Source organism: Salvelinus sp. IW2-2015, linkage group LG10 (assembly GCF_002910315.2).
Source record: "Salvelinus sp. IW2-2015 linkage group LG10, ASM291031v2, whole genome shotgun sequence".
NCBI classification, from domain to species: domain Eukaryota; kingdom Metazoa; phylum Chordata; class Actinopteri; order Salmoniformes; family Salmonidae; genus Salvelinus; species Salvelinus sp. IW2-2015.
Window position 1 is genome coordinate 5,402,391 of NC_036850.1, and position 18,754 is coordinate 5,421,144.

Sequence of the window (18,754 nt, forward strand, 5' to 3'; positions counted from 1 at the left end):
TTCAGGACCAGATCCGACTCAAAATATATCCGAGATGAGGGAGAATTGGATCCAAATYGGGTCAGGTCTGTATCGGGTATACCCATAGGTATCCGAAAGATACTTTWAAAAAAACAAATGCAGCGCTTTATTGCCGCGCAACCCAGCAGAATTGTCTAGACTTCTCTGCCAGGCAGTGAACATCAATGTTTCACATGCATTTTCTGTTGTAGGCTAAACTCTAAAAGTCTAAAATAATGCAGCTTAATATTTTCATAAATGACATCCCTAATTTAAAATGTCAACACAATTTCTAGTGAAGGGGTGTGTGGCGAAGACTCACTAKTAGGCTGCATCTCTCTAGAATGTGCTCTCTGTCTCCCTCTAACAAGCTGACTACACCGCTCGCGTCGAGTGCGCGAGTGTTGCAAAATACATTTTGAAATCTATATTATTCAATTATTGCACCCATACTGCCAACGAGCGTCTGCGTTGCCAAGCGTTAAAATAGAAGTCAGTTCTATTTGTGACGAAGATCGCGCTACAAGTCCTGCCTCTCCCATCTCCGCAAGTCACAACTTCACAGGAGAGTTTAAAAAAATTCTAATGTTTTATAAAAATGTGTTATTGGGCAGAAATGCCTTCTGGAACATGTGAACTTTCATGTGCCTTAATAACAAACTTGTATGYCATCTGTAAATATGAATAAAATTGTTAAATTACGAGCCTTGTTGATTAAGCCACAGAACAAGAGGCAACCTTCCCACTATCCATGATTGGCTGAGATAATGAGTAGGCTGGACATGCCGAGAGAGAAGTTTTTTTGCCTGGTGAGAGACAGCTGATGTGTTGTGCACTGAAGTCCACAAGAAAAGTGAAAAGGTGAGAGGAGGAGAGCACGTAGATAGTTGTGAGAAGGAATTATATATACAACGAGGAAAGTGATCATGCTGTTTTTATGTGGCTGCTATGAAAATGAACTGTGTTTGCGTGTGATCAGGGGTGTATTCATTTCACCGATTATGTTGAAAAACCTTTCTTAAACAGAAGCAAATTCATAGATGCCATGGGAAGCCAGGCTTCCACCCAAAATTTACCAATAACAAAAATTAATATATTAAAAGATATATGATCTTTCGTCTCTCTGTGTTTCAGAATTTTTCTTCAATTTTTTGCAAGAGGCTGAATGTATCTCACAGGAGAAGGCATATAAGCGAGYGAAACAGCGACCTCTGTCTCTACGTGTAGGCCATGTATCTGATGCTGTCTGGTCCAAACGAGTATGACATTGTTGCCGCCGGTGACATTGAAGGCAAGAGAAGCCAGCGAGCATCTGGCGTCCCTTGACAAAAAAAAAGTATACAATTAGCCATTCAGCTTTGAGCTAAACTAAGCAAGCGCAATTGTGAATGGTCCTGGAGCACCAAAAGAAAAGTGACAAGTGAAGCCAGCTGGAATCCTATCAAATCCCATTGAGAACATACATAATTTACAGAAAAACTTGAATTGTTGCATCTCGTTGTGTTTTTGTCCTCCGAGGGCTAGATAGCYAGCTAGCTAAAATTGTCCTTTTCCAAAATTAGCCATGGATTGAAATAGGGATTTGGATTTGTGGTTTTACTTAATTCTCCATACTGGCCAATGATTATGACGCAGATTCTGATCCAACCATTAATTCATACMTTGCTGTGCCCCTGGCCTGAGAGGATGGAAGTTCAATATGTAGCTAGATGTAGAAGGCTAGTGTTAACTAGCTAACTTTGCCCATGAATGGAAGTTAGGCTAGCGAGCAAGCATTTTAGCCCGGTAGCCTAGGACAACAAAAAATAAAAGTGTGTACTGTATGACAGTTTCGTCAACATGAAAGAGAGGAGGATGGCATTGGCTTTTCTCTACAAGTAGGGTGAGTCAACATGTTTTCTTCTTGCATGAACGCGCATACACTCATGCATACACGCATACACACACACACACACAGAAATCAGAACCATGGACAGCCACACCATATTTAGCTTACGTTGATTGGACTAAATTGTTTTTGGTATCTTTTAGTTGTCACTGTATTAGACTAAGCGTAGGTGATTTGATGATGTTGAAATGGTGCTGGAATAGTGGAGGCAGCTCCTGTTTTCTAATTGTGACTTGCTGTAACTCTCTGTGGTTCAAAATCAATAGTTGTTTATTGGTCCGAAAATGTCAAAAACATGAACTTGCTTGACCATGCTGTAGGTCATGTACCTGTCCGTTACTGTACGTGCAATATGCTTTGTGGAATTCACTGGAAAGAGGTTGTTATCTGGTCTTGTGATAAAACAAAGGTGTGGTATAAGAATTTATTCTGCCACTGTGTCTTCTTATTGTCTCTGCTTTAGGCCTATATATCACGGTCGCAAGGCATATGAATTAACMGGTTATAGAGCAAACAACACAATTATCACAACACATAGGTTGTAATATGAGGGGCTTGACTTCCCCAGTGATTTTACCCACGCACCTCTACTGCCAATAGAAACTCTCATTTGTGACTGAATGATTGCAACCTAAATCAGCTAGATGCAGGCAAGAGTGTGCAAGGTGGTATTGAATGTGTCACTGTCTGTCACTTTGATGACTCAAAATTCTTTCGACCTGTCTACCTACGTTGTAAACTTTCATTCATGGGCTAGGTTGTAGCAACCTCATGATGGGTACAGGGAACATGTAGTAGCCTAAACCTATCGATGTTACATTKAGCTGGGCAAATGAATGACAGTCATCCAATATGCTGTAATAGAAATAAGCTAAAAAAAAAAAATCTAAAWAAAATCATCCTCCCTCATTTTAAACGGCACCAACCACCACTGAGGTGATTTGCATTGTGGCCAATGTAATGGGTGGAGTAAAAGGCCAGCAACACTCCGTATTATTACTGAAATGAAACCATATATAGATTCTACAAACCCTACTGAGTATTCCCCACCCCACTTTTTACATCGGCACAAAGAATAGTTTTTCCATGTACAGTGCTATATTTGTACCATATACTGTACAGGCACCTCATTTGACCACAGTAAAAGCCCAGCAACATTTCCTATGACCTAGTTTTTTGTTCAAACTCATCTGATTTGTATTCTAGGGACTCTAGTGAGTAGGCTGGACCCGAGTTTTATAGACACACAATCTATTGTTTTTCCTGTACAGTGCAATTTGTTTGTGCAATACAACAAATATACAGTAAGACTTTTCATAAACATTACGTTTCAAAATCGCATCCTTTAACAACAGCACCAGTAAATAAACAAGAATCGTACAATGCAAATAATGATTTATWAAAAAAAATATATGAATTGCATATTTTTTTTACCAGTAGGCTTTTATTATGCCATGATCACACCTACACTGTTATGCACAAAATGCTACACAGCATATCTGGTTATGTGTGCAACAAAAGTTCAACGTTCAACTTCTGCTACCATTTCTGTCAAACCGTCTACTCATACTTTGACACATACGGTTTGATGCATAATGTGCACCACACCGAAAGCACTGCAACTGCCTCTGCAACGCAATGCTGCAAGGCAAACTCAGTGTTTCATTKGRAAWTWAWKKWAWTYYKGKKKWMCCMAAWKKKKTTYCCYKKYSGKKKKKTYSRARSSKTWWKSCYTKRWYMMMMCSRWWRKSKMATKSSSMAAAWWRKRMSSMRMMWWWYYKGRWWWKKKKKSMAMMAAARKTMMAMMWTMMMCYTYYKSYWMCMWTTCGGTCTTCACATACAGTTTGACACATATGTTCGATAAATCSAACGTATGCACCACAGGGAACGCATTGCAACTGCCTATGCAAAGAAATKATGCAAGGCAAACGCAGAGTTCCATCAGAAATGAATGTATTTCTGGTGTATACAAAATGCAAACCCTGTCGGTGTGATCGAGGCGTAAGGGGGATACGGGTGTGTTCATACAGGAACCAATGTAGTGCACTAGGTGTGGCGTTCATGCAGGAACCAATGGGATGCTATAGCATACACATAGCGTTTACAGCGTACTTTTATTTTTGAGGCTAAACCCGAAAACCGGAAGTATTAATGGTGATCCAGCTAGTGTTGCTACCATGACGTTAATTAACACTTCCTGGAACTGCGTCTAGAACCACAGAGTAAAACAGGGAAACAGAAATGGTGTTACTGACACCTTTTGTACTGGAGAAGGAGTGCATGTAAAACTGATTGAAATGTAGCCTATCATCACCATTGCGGAGCTCCATAAACGTGTTCGCCCAACGGGAATTCAAATGWGTAGGCTACTATTTCTACAGTACTGATATATTTTAAAGCGGTTCTGGTTTTACAACGGGAACCTCACGCACAAGAGAGACAACTAGAGAGAGGGAGAGGGAGAGAGAGAGAGACTGAAAGTTAGGCTACTCACCGAGTATCCTACAGGGAGGACCGTTATTGACGAGAAAAGAGAGAGGTAAGCCTACATTTCCCTGGCAATATTGATATTTTCAGCCAATTCCCAGATTACAGACCTAGCTAACATACTAATTGATGCTAATGTGCTGGGCAAGCTATGTTAATTTGATATTTTCTGACACACACACAGATAATAACTATTTAAWATTATGACTGCAACTTTAATACYTTTTGGGAAGAGTTTTGGATACATGGTCATGGCAACAAGCAATTTCTTATCATCATGTCAACATCTTCAAAATCACACCAATATCCCTTAGGAGAGTTAGCATTATAGTGGTGTTTTTCCTTCACATAGGCTACTTAGGGCTACTAATTTACTAAGTCAATATTTATCCAATCCCATAGCAACCACGTGATGATTCAAATTTATCTCATGTTTTTTTTCCCAAATCAAAATCAAATCACATTTTAGTTGTCACATGTGCTGAATACAACGGTGTAGACCTTACAGTAAAATGCTTACTTTACAAGCCGTTAACCAACAATGCAGTTTTAAGAAAATGTTTAGGTACAAAAAAAAAGAACACAATAAAATTACAATAATGAGGCTATAATATACAGTGGGTACCTGTGGAGTGAGGAACAAGAACGGGTGTCAGAGAGAAACTTTCCCCTGGTTCCAGATGAAAGACAGAAATAAACTTTCCCTAGAGAACAACATTTCAGAATTCCAAGCATTCCTGGAGCTGTTCCCTCCCTTGTATTGGCTTTCCTTCTTTTGGAAGAGGAACATTGAGCATCACTGACTGCCCAACTCATACCCACAGATAAAGGCAGGCTGATCAGCCCTACAGTGCAATTTCATCATAGGACAAGAATACTTTATATGGTCTTACAGGCTGGTATAGGAACTTAGGATTTTTTCTATTACAAATGTGTTAACTTCAATTTTCAGTGCATTCGGTAAGTATTCAGACCCCTTGACTTTTTTCCACATCTTGTTACGTTGCAGCCTTATTCTAAAATGTATTTTTTTTTTTTTTTTAAATCCTCATCAATCTACACACAATACCCCATAATGACAAAGTGAAAACAGATTTTTAGAAACGTTTTCAAATGTATGAAAAATAAAAAACAGAAATACCTTATTTACATAAGTATTCAGACCATTTGCTATGAGACTAAATTGAGGTCAGGTGCATCCTGTTCCCATTGATCATCTTGAAGATGGTTCCTACAACTTGATTTGAGATCCACCTGTGGTAAATTCAATTGATTGATTTGTTTTAGTGTCATTTGGAAAGGCACACACCTGTTTATATAAGGTCCCACAGTTGACAGTGCATGTCAGAGCAAAAACCAAGCCATGAGGTCGAAGGAATTGTCCATAGAGCTCTGAGACAGGATTTTGTTGAGGCACAGATCTGCAGCATTGAAGGTCCCGAAGAACACAGTGGCCTCCATCATTTTTAAATAGGCTACTTAGGGCTACTAATTTACTAAGTCAATATTTATCCAATCCCATAGCAACCACGTGATGATTCAAATTTATCTCATGTTTTTTTCTTTTTCAAATCCAAATCAAATCACATTTTAGTTGTCACATGTGCTGAATACAACGCGTGTAGACCTTACAGTAAAATGCTTACTTTACAAGCCGTTAACCAACAATGCAGTTTTAAGAAAATGTTTAGCACAAAAAAAAAGAACACAATAAAATTACAATAATGAGGCTATAATTATACAGTGGGTACCTGTGGAGTGAGGAACAAGAACGGGTGTCAGAGAGAAAGTTTTGGAACCACCAGACTCGTTCTAGAGTTTGGCCGTCGTGTCAAACTGAGCAATCGGGGGAGAGGGCCTTGGTCAGGAGTTGACCAAGAACCCGATGGTCACTCTGACAGAGCTCCAGAGTTCCTCTGTGAAGATGGGAGAACCTTCCAGTAGAACTGGAAGCAGTAGAACTGCAGCACTCCACCAATCAGGCCTTTATGATGGCCAGACTGAAGCCACTCCTCAGTAAAAGGCACATGGCAGCCCGCTTGGAATGCCAAGCGTCACATTTGGAGGAAACCTGGCCACATCCCTACAGTGAAGCATAGAGTGGCAGCATCATGCTGTGGCATGTTTTTCAGCGGCAGGGACTGGGAGACTAGGCAGAATTGAGGGAAAGATGAAAGGAGCAAAGTACAGAAAGTTCCTTGATGACAACCTTCTCCAGAGCACTCAGGACCTCAGACAACAGGACAATGACCTAAGCACACAGCCAACACACCGCTTTACAACAAGTCTCTGAGTGGCCCAGCCAGGACTTAAACCTGATTGAACATCTCTGGAGTGACCTGAAAATACTGTGCAGCGACGCTCCCCATCCAACCTGACAGAGCTTGAGACGATCTGCAGAGAAGATTGGGAAAAACTCCCTACATACAGGTGTGCCAAGTTGTAGCATTAATCAAATCAAATCAAATTTTATTAGTCACATACACATGGTTAGCAGATGTTATGCGAGTGTAGCGAAATGCTTGTGCTTCTAGTTCCGACAATGCAGAATAACCAACAGTAATCTAACCTAACAATTCCACACTACTACCTTACACACACACACAAGTGTAAAGGGATAAAGAATATTGACATAAAGATATATGAATGAGTGGTGGTACAGAACGGCATGGCAGATGCAGTAGATGGTATAGAGTACGGTATATACGTATGAGATGAGTACTGTAGGGGTATGTAAACATAAAGTGGCATAGTTTTAAAGTGGCTAGTGGTACATGTATTGCATAAAGATGGCAAGATGCAGTAGATGATATAGAGTACAGTATATACATATGAGATGGGTAATGTAGGGTATGTTAAACATTGTATTAAGTGGCATTGCTTAAAGTGGCTAGTGGTACATTTTTACATAATTTCCATCAATTCCCATTTTTAAAGTGGCTGGAGTTGAGTCAGTATTTTGGCAGCGGCCGCTAAATGTTAGTGGTGGCTGTTTAACAGTCTGAGGCCTTGAGATAGAAGCTGTTTTTCAGTCTCTCGGTCCCTGCTTTGATGCACCTGTACTGACCTCGCCTTCTGGATGATAGCGGGGTGAACAGGCAGTGGCTTGGGTGGTTGTTGTCCTTGAATGATCTTTATGGCCTTCCTGTGACATCGGGTGGTGTAGGTGTCCTGGAGGGCAGGTAGTTTGCCCCTGGTGATGCGTTCTGCAGACCGTCACTACCCTCTGGAGAGCCTTACGGTTGTGGGCCGGAGCAGTTTGCCGTACCAGGCGGTGATACAGCCCGACAGGATGCTCTCGATTGTGCATCTGTAGAAGTTTGTGAGTGCTTTTTGGTGACAAGCCGAATTTCTTCAGCCTCCTGAGGTTGAAGAGGCGCTGCTGCGCCTTCTTCACAACGCTGTCTGTGTGGGTGGACCAATTCAGTTTGTCCGTGATGTGTACACCGAGGAACTTAAAACTTTCCACCTTCTCACTACTGACCCGTCGATGTGGATAGGGGGGTGCTCCCTAGAAGACTGTAATCATTGCCAACATTAGTACAAAAATGTCTAAAAACTGTTTTTTGCTTTGTCATTATGGGGTATTGGTGTGTAGATTGATGGGGGAAAAAACTATTTAATCCATTTTAGAAAGTGGGAATGTAACAAAATGTCTAAAAAGTCAAGGGATCTGAACACTTTCCAAATGCACTGTATGTTTTGACCAACCAACTGAAGACCATCAAAGTGACTTGTCATTCAAATCAATTGTAATTCTTGTTGATGTTGTATATTGCAGCAATATGCTGAAGAATGTGTTGGGTGTTATGGCAACGCCGAGCTTAGTAAACGTAGTGAGAGCACAGACACAGCCTCCTCCGCATGCGCTCCCACGCTTCAAACAGGCCAACGCGGGTGAACTGATGAACTCTGACTTCTCCGTTGGCTGTAGCCCGTTGTTTACGTTGACTTGCACAAGCCGAGAGCAAATGGAACAGGCATTACCCCAAGTTTGGGCTTTTATATTTAGCCGTGTTTTTCCTGTTGTGTTCACACAAGGCCAAGTTTTTGAAAAGTATTTGAAAATCAGTTTTATCAGGAACGATAAAAAAGGGGATGGAGAGAAAGCAGAGGGAGGGTTTACGTTTTACTCCTGCAGCTGGTGTTTTTTTTTTTTGTCCCTGAGTTTTTTGTGTGACTTGTGGCTCCCTCTTGGTGTGCCAACATTCGGGTTGGGATAATTATCACAAACACTGGCTCCACTGAGAGTGGACAAGCCAACCCAACTCTGTATAGTGTGTGGGTGTGTGTGTGTGTGTGTGTGTGTGTGTGTGTGTGTGTGTGGTGTGTGTGTGTGTGTGTGTGTTGTGTGTGTGGTGTGTGTGTGGTGTGTGTTGTGTGTGTGTGTGTGGGTGTGTGTGTGTGTGGGTGTGTGTGTGTGTGTGTGTGTGTGTGGTGTTAAAAGAGAGGAGAAAGAGAAGGTTTTAATAAATACATGTTTTGTATCATCAATTGCACACGAGGTCAACCGAAACTTGACTTCTGCTTCAATCCAACCCCTCTGAATTGGAGAGGTGTGGGGAGGCTTCCACATTGGGTGCCCGGGGAGCTGTTGTTTTGGAGGGTTAACTGCCTTGCTCAAGAGGTAGAACGACAGATGTTTCACCTTGGGATTCAAACTAGCAACCTTTTGGTTACTGGCCCAACATTCTAACCACTAGGCTAATAACATTCTAACCACTGTGTGCATACATACATGTGTGGGTGTGTGTGTGTGTGTGTGGTAAAAGCACGTGTAGTGAGTGTGTGTATTCCAGGACAATGCACAGAGAGGCCCTTTTAAGTGGAAGGAAAGATTTGTACAACAGGTGCTGCCTTCTAAAGGGAAAATATAAAGGGAGAGAGAGAGAGGGAGATGTACAACTAGCACTAGACAGGCACTGTACTGCATACATACACTTCACAAAATGTACCATTGTGCCTCTTGTCAGGTTGGTTGTGAGATGAGATGCCGATGTGATCAAGGACACGTTGGAACCTATTTTGAAGTGTTTTGTTTGTTTTCTATTGTGTGGGAGGAGAGTGCTGACGTGAAGTGGAGTGAAAAACCAAATGCCTCCACCACACTCTCTTCCTCCCTCTCAGTCTCACCAACACACCCTGTACACGACAATAAACATTGGGCAACAATAGCACAATCTGTCTCTTGCTCTGTCTCTCGTCTTTTCACGCTCTGTCTCTCTCTCTCTCGTTTTCAATTATATTTATTTTGTATTTCAGCGAGACTACGTTGATTTACTCTGTRCGGCATTTCAAACTCTGTTGTCCAGAATGTCACGAATGAATGGTTGTTTGCCAATCATTCTGTGGGAAGTTCCCTCAAAATGAGTACACTTTGCAATAGAAGGCTCATTAATATTTTGAWGGTTTTACATGGGGCTATTTAGACCTCTGGAGAGTGACAGGGTATCAAGAGCTTATCTTGATACCCTGTAATCTGGCACAGTAGTGAGATTGAGTGCTTGTCAAGATGGCGGCTTCATTCAGTCCACAACTCAATAGTCCGATGGTGAAACTCTGTCACACATGAATGTGTAATCAGCTGACTGAGGAGSCTTCTTGTAWATCTGATCGGTTTGATAAGGTGGTATTGTGTATGCCTGGTGTATACTGTGATAATGCTCTTATGCTATATTGTATAGCGCCTTTTAATGAGCTAAAATCTCTTTACTGTATGACATGAAGTATTATAACACAAAGAAATGCTTAACACGCGCTGTTGTGAATTTGGGGGATAGAGCCAGGAGCTGGACTTGAACCAGGGACCTCATGCATGTCTAGCACAATCCACAAGCACTTTGTTGAAGAGCCCGCTCTTGATAGTCAGCAGGCCGCAGAGTGCTGTATTTAGCGACATGGTTGCTGCATTATCTATCTATTGCAAATAAGTCCTTTTTAAAGACTCATTTTCCACTCCCCTTTYCACCTCATCCTCCCCGCTGCTCTCCTCCAGTTTTCAAATATTATAAATACAGCTGAAGTGTCACAGTGCAGCTAATATGACACTTCCTCATTGAACAAATATCCATTTCAGTTCAGGGTGTTTGATGTAATTATATCCTCAATTAGCTCCCAGTGTCTGTCGCACGTCGTTAGCATATAMGCATATTATACTGAACAAAAATATAAACACAACATGCAMSAATTTCAAAGATTTTACTGAGTTACAGTTCATATAAGGAAATCAGTCAATTGAAATAAATTCATTAGGCCCTAATCTATGGATTTCACATGACTGGGCAGGGGCGCAGCCATGGGTGGGCCTGGGAGGGTAACCACTTGGTAGCCAGGCCCAGCCAATCAGAATTGCGTTTTTTGTAGAAGCACCATTTAGGCGATTACAGCTTTGAGTCATTATGGGTATGTCTGTATCAGCTTTGCACATCTGGATTGGGGGATTTTCTCCCATATTTCCATGCAGATTTTCTTAAGATCTGTTAAATTAAGTGGGGAGCTGCRGTGAACAGCAATCTTCAAGTCTTTCCACAGRTTTTCAATGGGATTCAAGTCTGGGMTTTGGCTGGGCCAMTCAAGGRMTTTCACATTCTTGTTTTGAAGTCATGCCAGCGTTGCTTTGGCTGTATGCTTGGGGTCATTGTCCTGTTGGAACACAAATCTTTGCCCCAATCTAAGGTTGTTTGCACTTCTTATCAAGGATTTGCCTGTATTTGGCGCCATTCATTGTTCCCTCTATCCTTACCAGTCTCACAGTCCCTGCCGCTGAAAAGCATCCCCATAGCATGATGCTGCCACCACCATGYTTCACGGTAKGGACGGTGTTAGACGGGTGATGCGCTGTTCCTGGTTTTCTCCAGACATAGCKCTTTGCATTCAGGCCAAAGAGTTACATTTTTGTCTTATCAGACCAYAGAGTATTTTGCCTTATGCTCKCAGAGGATTTCACTTKCCTTTTTGCAAACTCTAGGTATGCTGTCATGTGCCTTTTTCTCAGGAGTGGCTTCCGTATGGCCACTCTCCCATAAAGCCCAGATTGGTGAAGTGCTGTAGAGACTTGTCCGTCTGGCAGGTTCTCCATCTCAGCCAAGGAACTCTGTTGTTCTGGCAGAGTGGTCATTCTGGGTTCTCTTGGTCACCTCCCTGACCAAGGTCCTTTTTGGTTGGATGGCCAGCTCTAGTCAGAGTCTGGGTAGATCCATAACTTTTTCATACCAGTTTGCCCACTAGACATGTTTTATAGCCCTTCCCCGATATATGCCTCATCTCAGAGATCTACAGACAGTTCCTTGAAACTTCATGGTTATAGTTTTCTGCTCTGACATGCACTGTCAACTGTGGGACCCTATAGACAGGCGTGTTTCTTTCTAAATCATGTACAAACAATTGAATTGGCCACAAGTGGACTCCTACCAAGTTGTGTGACATCTCAAGGATGAACAAAGGAAATTGGATGCACCTGAGCTCAATTTGGAGTGTCATAGCAAAGGGGTGTGAATACTTATGTAAATGAGATACAGTATGTGCTGTCTGTCATCTGGGGCTGAATTGCAAATGGCCCAGGCACACAAGGAAGACACAACGGACAATTCCCAAGGATCAGTCAGCCCTTCCCCCTCAAAGGGGCCAAAATTATATATCTCTCTCTACAGTATCCAGAGGACCGATTTAATGTGATATAATAATCCTACAGCAGACATGTCTGGTATCTATCTAAACTTGTCCTCTGAGTATAACTTTTATGCCATCCTATACGGATGTTAGGATTCCTATGGTAACTTGTATCTGTACCGGTGGAACTCTAAATTACTCTATACAAAGGGATTTTATTGTTGTCTCTCAGGAATTCTGTCTTATTTACGTTGGTCTCAACGGACTCCCCACACAAGCCTAAAGGACTCCCCACACAAGCCTTTATATGCTGTGGACACCCTGTGGAGATTGGGCCTGGGTGTTCAGGTTACTGTAAACTCTGGTATCGTTTGATTGGCCTTCAGAATGCTTAAAGTCGTTTTGACCTTCAGATGTTATAAATGGAGTGAAACACCATTGTTCTGTTCTCTTATATACCATATCTAGTCCACGGAGAAGTTGTGATCAATTCTAATTTCTAGGTGGCCTAGTGGGCATCTCTTTGTTCATGCTTGTCTTGTCCAGTTAACCTTAGGATCTACAGTGCATTTGGAAAGTATTCAGAACCCCTTGACTTTTCCCACATGTTGTTACGTTACAGCCTTATTCTAAAATCGATTTTAAATGTTTAAAAAAACAATCCCTCATCAATCTACACATCTCGTACCCCAATAATGACAAAGCAAAACAGGTTTTATCAATTTTTCAAATGTATTAAAAAAGAAATAGCTTATTACATAAAGCATTCAACCTTTTGCTATTTGAGACTCAAATTGAGCTCAGGTGCATCTGTTTCCGTTGATCATCCTAAAGATGTTTCTACCAACTTGATTGGAGTCCACCTGTGGTAAATTCAATTGATTGGACATGATTTGGAAAGGCACACACTGTCTAAGGATCCCACAAGTTGACAGTGCATGTCAGAGAAAAACCAAGTCCATGGATGGTGAAGGAATTGTCATAGAGCTCCGAGACAGGATTGTGTCGAGGCACAGATCTGGGAAGGAACAAAAAATATTATGCAGCATTGAAGGTTCCCAAGAACACAGTGGCCTCCATCATTCTTTAAATGAAGAAAGAAGTTTGGAACCACACAAGACTCTTCTTATAGTTGGCCGTTCGGCCAAACTGAGCAATTGGGGGGAGAAGGCCTTGGTCAGGGAGTGACCAAGAACCCGATGGTCACTCTGACAGAGCTCCAGAGTTCCTCTGTGCAGATGGAGAACCTTCCAGAAGAACAAACCACCTCTGCAGCACTCCACCAATCAGGCCTTAATGGTAGAATGGCAGACGAAGCCACTCCTCAGTAAAAGGCACATTGACAGCCACTTGGAGTTTGCCAAAAGGCACCTAAAGGACACTCAGACCATGAGAAATAAGATTCTCTGTCTGTCAACTCTTTTGCCTGAATGTCAAGCCTTCACGTCTGGAGTGAAACCTGGCACATCCCTACGGTGAAGCATGGTGGTGGCAGCATCATGCTGTGGAGATGTTTTTCAGCGCAGGGAACTGGGAGACTAGTCAGAATCCAGGGAAAGATGAACGGAGCAAGTACAGAAAGATCCTGATTGAAACCCGCTCCAGAGCACTCAGGACTCCTCAGACTGGGAGCAAATTTCACCTTCCAACAGGCTAATCACCCTAAGCACACAGCCAAGACAATGCGGAGTGGCCTCGGAGGGAATCTCTGAATTGGTTTGAGTGGCCAGCCAGAGCCCGGACTTGACACGAGACTCGAACATCTCTTGAGAGAGACCTGAAATAGCAGCTGTGCAGCGACGCTCCCCATCCAACCTACAGACTTGAGAGGATCTACAGAGAAGAATGGGAGAAACTCACCAAATACAGGTGTGCCAAGCTTTTAGCGTCATACCAAGAAGACTCGGGGCTGTAAATCACTGCCAAAGGTGCTTCAACAAGTACTGAGTAAAGGGTCTGAATACTTATTGTAAAATGTGATATTATATTTGTATTTTTTTAAACATTTTTAGCAAAAAATGTCTGCAAAACCTGTTTTTCGCTTTTATCATTATGAGGTATGTGTGTGTAGATTGATGAGGGGGAAAAAAACCATTTAAATCCATTTTAGAATAAGGCCTGTTAGCGTAACATAATGTGGAAAAAGTCAAGGGGTCTGCAATACTATCCAAATGCACTGTAAAATGCTATTTAAATTATGTCTGGTTAATGTCAGTATTGCCTTAATGTAGCTTAAGCTTTATGCCTTGTATGTGAATCCATTCATATTTGCAAAGTTAAAATACTTGCTTTGATATTCGTTTCTCATGACCATTCTGTCACGTTCCTGACCTTATTTTCCCTTGTTTTGTATTTATTTAGTATGGTCAGGGCGTGAGTTGGATGGGTTGTCTATGTGTGTTTTCTATGTTGGGGTTTTGTGTGTTTGGCCTGGTATGATTCTCAATCAGAGGCAGCTGTCAATCGTTGTCCCTGATTGAGAATCATACTTAGGCAGCCGGGGTTTCACGTGTGGTTTGTGGGTGTTTGTGTCAGTGTTCGTGCCACACGGGACTGTTGTTTGGTTAGATTATCTTTTGTTATTTTGTTTCGTGTAGTGTTCAGTTTATTGTGAATAAAACATGGACACTTTCCACTCTGCGTTTTGGTCCGATCTTCTGACGAAGAGGAGGAAATCTGCCGTAACACATTCCTTGATCTTAGTCAGTTAAACGCATAATACTTGATTGCACATGGTTTTTCTAGAATGTTAAATTTGGTCAGCTATTCAGTTTAATAGACTTTTGTTGACATACACATTACATAGTCTTATCATTTTTATTTTACCTTTATTTAACTAGGCAGGTCAGTTAAGAACAAATTCTTATTTACAATGACGGCCTAGGAACAGTGGGTTAACTGTCTTGTTCAGGGGCAGAACAACATATTTTTTACCTTGTCAGCTCGTAGGTCGCATGTGAGGTATACAGTCCCTTCAGAAAGTATTCATACCCCTTGACTTATTCCACATTGTTGTTGTAACGACGTTCGTCTGAGGAAGAAGGAGAGGACCAAGGTGCAGCGTGGTACGTGTTCATGACTTTTAATAACACTGAACACTAGAACAAAAAAAATACAAAACGGAACGAGGTGGAAAAAGGCTACCTAAGTATGGTTCTCAATCAGAGACAACGATAGACAGCTGCCTCTGATTGAGAACCACACCCGACCAAACACACAGTAAAGAAAACATAGAACACAAAACAGAGTGCCCACCCCAACTCACGCCCTGACCAACCAAAATAGAGACATAAAAAGGATCTCTAAGGTCAGGGCGTGACAGTTGTTTTACAGCCTCAATACAACATTTATTAAATAGATTTTTTCTCATCTATCTACACACAAAACCCCATAATGACAATGTGAAAACATGTTTTTAGACATTTTTGCAAATGTGTTGAAAGTGAAATACAGTATATGCCAATTACCAGACACTCTTTTCCAAAGTGACTTATAGTAGTGTGTGTCTACATTTTCACATGGGTGGGCCCAGTGGGAATCAAACCCACAATCGTAACTCAGCAAGTSCCATGCTTTTCCAACTGAGCCACACCAGACTCCATGTAGGCTACATGCAGATCACCCGTCATGGATTGGTGTTTCATCTTGCGAAGTTGCTAGATGGTGATTTGCTGTCTTCAGAAGAGGTAAATAGAGATCCATTGTTGAACAAATAAGCACACTAAGACAACAAATCAATCAACCAAATGGAAACTTATGTAAATGTATTTGCTTCTATTAGTTTCAACCCTAACAAGGTCCTCCATTATATCATTAGCATGCATGGTCCGCCACACCACAGTCTACAGTGACTCGCTCTCTCATTGAGAAGTTCACAAGGTGCTGTTTTACTTGCTCAGCCCGGGGGTTTAGTTGCCATGGCAACAAATCTGTTGGAAATCGGGAAGAGTGTGTTGATGCTGAAGCTTCCCTTATCTCTGCTTTCTTTCAAAAATACATTCTGGGTAAAGTTTGCGGCACGGTTCACACAGCCATAGATTTTCCTAGATCAAGTATTCCCTCTGTTTTTGAAAAAATTGTGAGCCTGATCAGAGTCCCAGTGCACAGTCTCTCATTCCTCCCCGTTCTCTCTCTCCTACTCTGACTCTCTCTATCTACCTCTGTCTACCGCTTACTCTCAGTACCTCTCCTGCTCTCTCTGTCTACCTTTCTCTCTCTCTCTCTAACTTTCAGTCTCTCTCTATCTCTCTCTCTGCTATGTGTTATACTGTATATGTGTTCTCAATTGTTTTCAGAACATTTACAACATTAGCCTGATTCGATATTGTTAATCTGCAGTAGTTGACTGACTCTCATTGTTTTTTGTGCAGTTGAATTACTCTTCCTGGTGTCTTTTCGAGATTAACACGAATTCCGACCATCCAGACCGCAGCAGCCGGTTTGGGTTCCGTGTAAGACAGCGCTACAGGGAGACAGGCGGACAGCTGATCGTCCTCGGCAGTGGCAGACCACTGTTAAACAACACTGCACAGGATCAGTACATCCGAACATCACACCTGCGGGACAGGTACAGGATGGCAACAACAACTGCCCGAATTACACCAGGACGCACAATCCTTCCATCAGTGCTCAGAAGGTCCGCAATAGGCTGAGAGAGGCTGACTGAGGGCTTGTAGGCCTGTTGTAAGGCAGGTCCACCAGACATCACCGGCAACGTCGCCTATGGGCAGAAACCCACATCACTGGACCAGACAGGGCTGGCAAAAGTGCTCTTCACTGACGAGTCGGGTTTTGTCTCACCAGGGGTGATGGTCGGATTCGGTTTATCGTCGAAGGAATGAGCGTTACACCGAGGCCTGTACTCTGGAGCGGGATCGATTTGGAGGTGGAGGGTCCATCATGTCTGGGGCGGTGTGTCACAGCATCATCGGACTGAGCTTGTTGTCATTTCAGACAATCTCAACGCTGTGCGTTACAGGAAGAATCCTCCCCCTCATGTGGTACCCTTCCTGCAGGCTCATCCTGACATGACCCTCCAGCATGACAATGACACCAGCCATACTGCTCGTTCTGTGCGTGATTTTCAGCAAAACAGGAATGTCAGTGTTCTGCCATGGCCAGCGAAGAGCCCGGATCTCAATCCCATTTAGCACGTCTGGGACCTGTTGGACCGGAGGGTGGGGCTAGGGCCATTCCCCCCCAGAAATGTCCGGGAACTTGCAGGTGCCTTGGTGGAAGAGTGGGGTAACATCTCAAGCAAGAACTGGCAAATCTGGTGCAGTCCATGTGAAGGAGATGCACTGCAGTTGTAATGCAGCTGGTGGCCACACCAGATACTGACTGTTACTTTAGATTTTGACCCCCTCTTTGTTCAGGGACACATTATTCAATTTCTGTTAGTCACATGCCTTTGGAACTTGTTCAGTTTTAGTCTAAGTTGAATCTTGTTATGTTTATTCAAATATTTACACATGTTAAGTTGCTGAAAATAAACGCAGTTGACAGTGAGAGGACGTTTCTTTTTTTGCTGAGTTTACAAAGAAAAAACGTGTTTTTTTTTTTGTTTTTTTTCTCTATCATCTTTGAAATGCAAGAGAAAGGACTAAATGTAATTTCAGGTTAGGCCGCAATTTAGATTTTGGCCATAGATGGCAGCAGTGTATGTGCACAGTTTAAGACTGATCCAATGAACCATTGCATTTCTGTTCAAAATGTTGTATCAAGACTGCCCAAATGTGCCTAATTGGTTTATTAATACATTTTCAAGTTCATAACTGTGCACTCTCCTCAAACAATAGCATGGTATTATTTCACTGCAATAGCTACTGTAAATTGGACAGTGCAGTTAGGATTAACAATAATTTAAGCTTTCTGCCCATATCAGATATGTTATGTCCTGGAAATGTTCTTTGTTACTTATAAACGCGCGGGACGGTTGAGCTAACGTAGGCTAATGTGATTAGCATGAGGTTGTAGTAACAAGAACATTTCCCAGGACATAGCTGTCAACATGACTCCAAACCAAAGATGTTAAACAGTAGGCCTACACAACAGTGGTGGCTGGGAGAGGTGGGAGGATGGACAACTTATTTAAATCGGCAGACAATTTTTTACAACAGAAGTTGATAGTCATATAACGTAATACGTCCCAATTGGCTTATTTGTTCAGGTCGGTCTATTTATTTTATTTTTTCTGCATATCTAGTCTGACTGGTGAAAAGAAATAGCAGGAAAGAAAACTGGAGCCATATGGAAATGAAAGTAGGTGAGAAAAGGGGAGTGTTAAGTAGAACACTATTTCTGTTCGGGAATGAGATCGAGAGAGGGTAATTGTGGGACGAGGGAACCACACTCCAGTAGTTGATGTAATGATAAAAGGGCAAAACACTAATAACTACCAAAACACACAATCACTCAGACTAGTTAATTCACACACACTACCATGGTTTCTTGACAATGTTGAGAGGAGGTGAACACACTTCTGTTTGACTATCTTTCCACCGGTGGTCAATTTAAACACGCCACGTTCACAGAAATGTGACACTATATCCCAACAGTGTCAAACCTGCTGATGCAGTAAGTCCTTTGTGGCCTAATTCAGCTTCTAAATCAAGTAGCCATAACACCACTGTCACCCAGGAAGTAAACAATGCCAGAGTGAGCACACAATATATGTGTCTGTTTCAAAATAAGTCCCCTGCCTCCCTCTCCTAGCATAGGAACGCTTGACAGCGGCATGTCATTATCCCTAATTGCATCTTCACTCTCTCG

The 18,754-nt window shown here is 42.2% G+C and overlaps 1 protein-coding gene across 1 annotated transcript in view; it reads left to right on the forward strand.

Moving 5' to 3' along the window:
- Positions 1-4,164: 4,164 nt before the first annotated feature.
- Positions 4,165-18,754, forward strand: part of LOC111969194 (tetraspanin-4) — a 143,831-nt gene continuing 129,241 nt past the window's right edge. The window contains exon 1 of the mRNA XM_023995143.2: positions 4,165-4,427. The gene's annotated coding sequence lies outside the window, so the exon portion shown is untranslated. The remainder of the gene's footprint in view (positions 4,428-18,754) is intronic.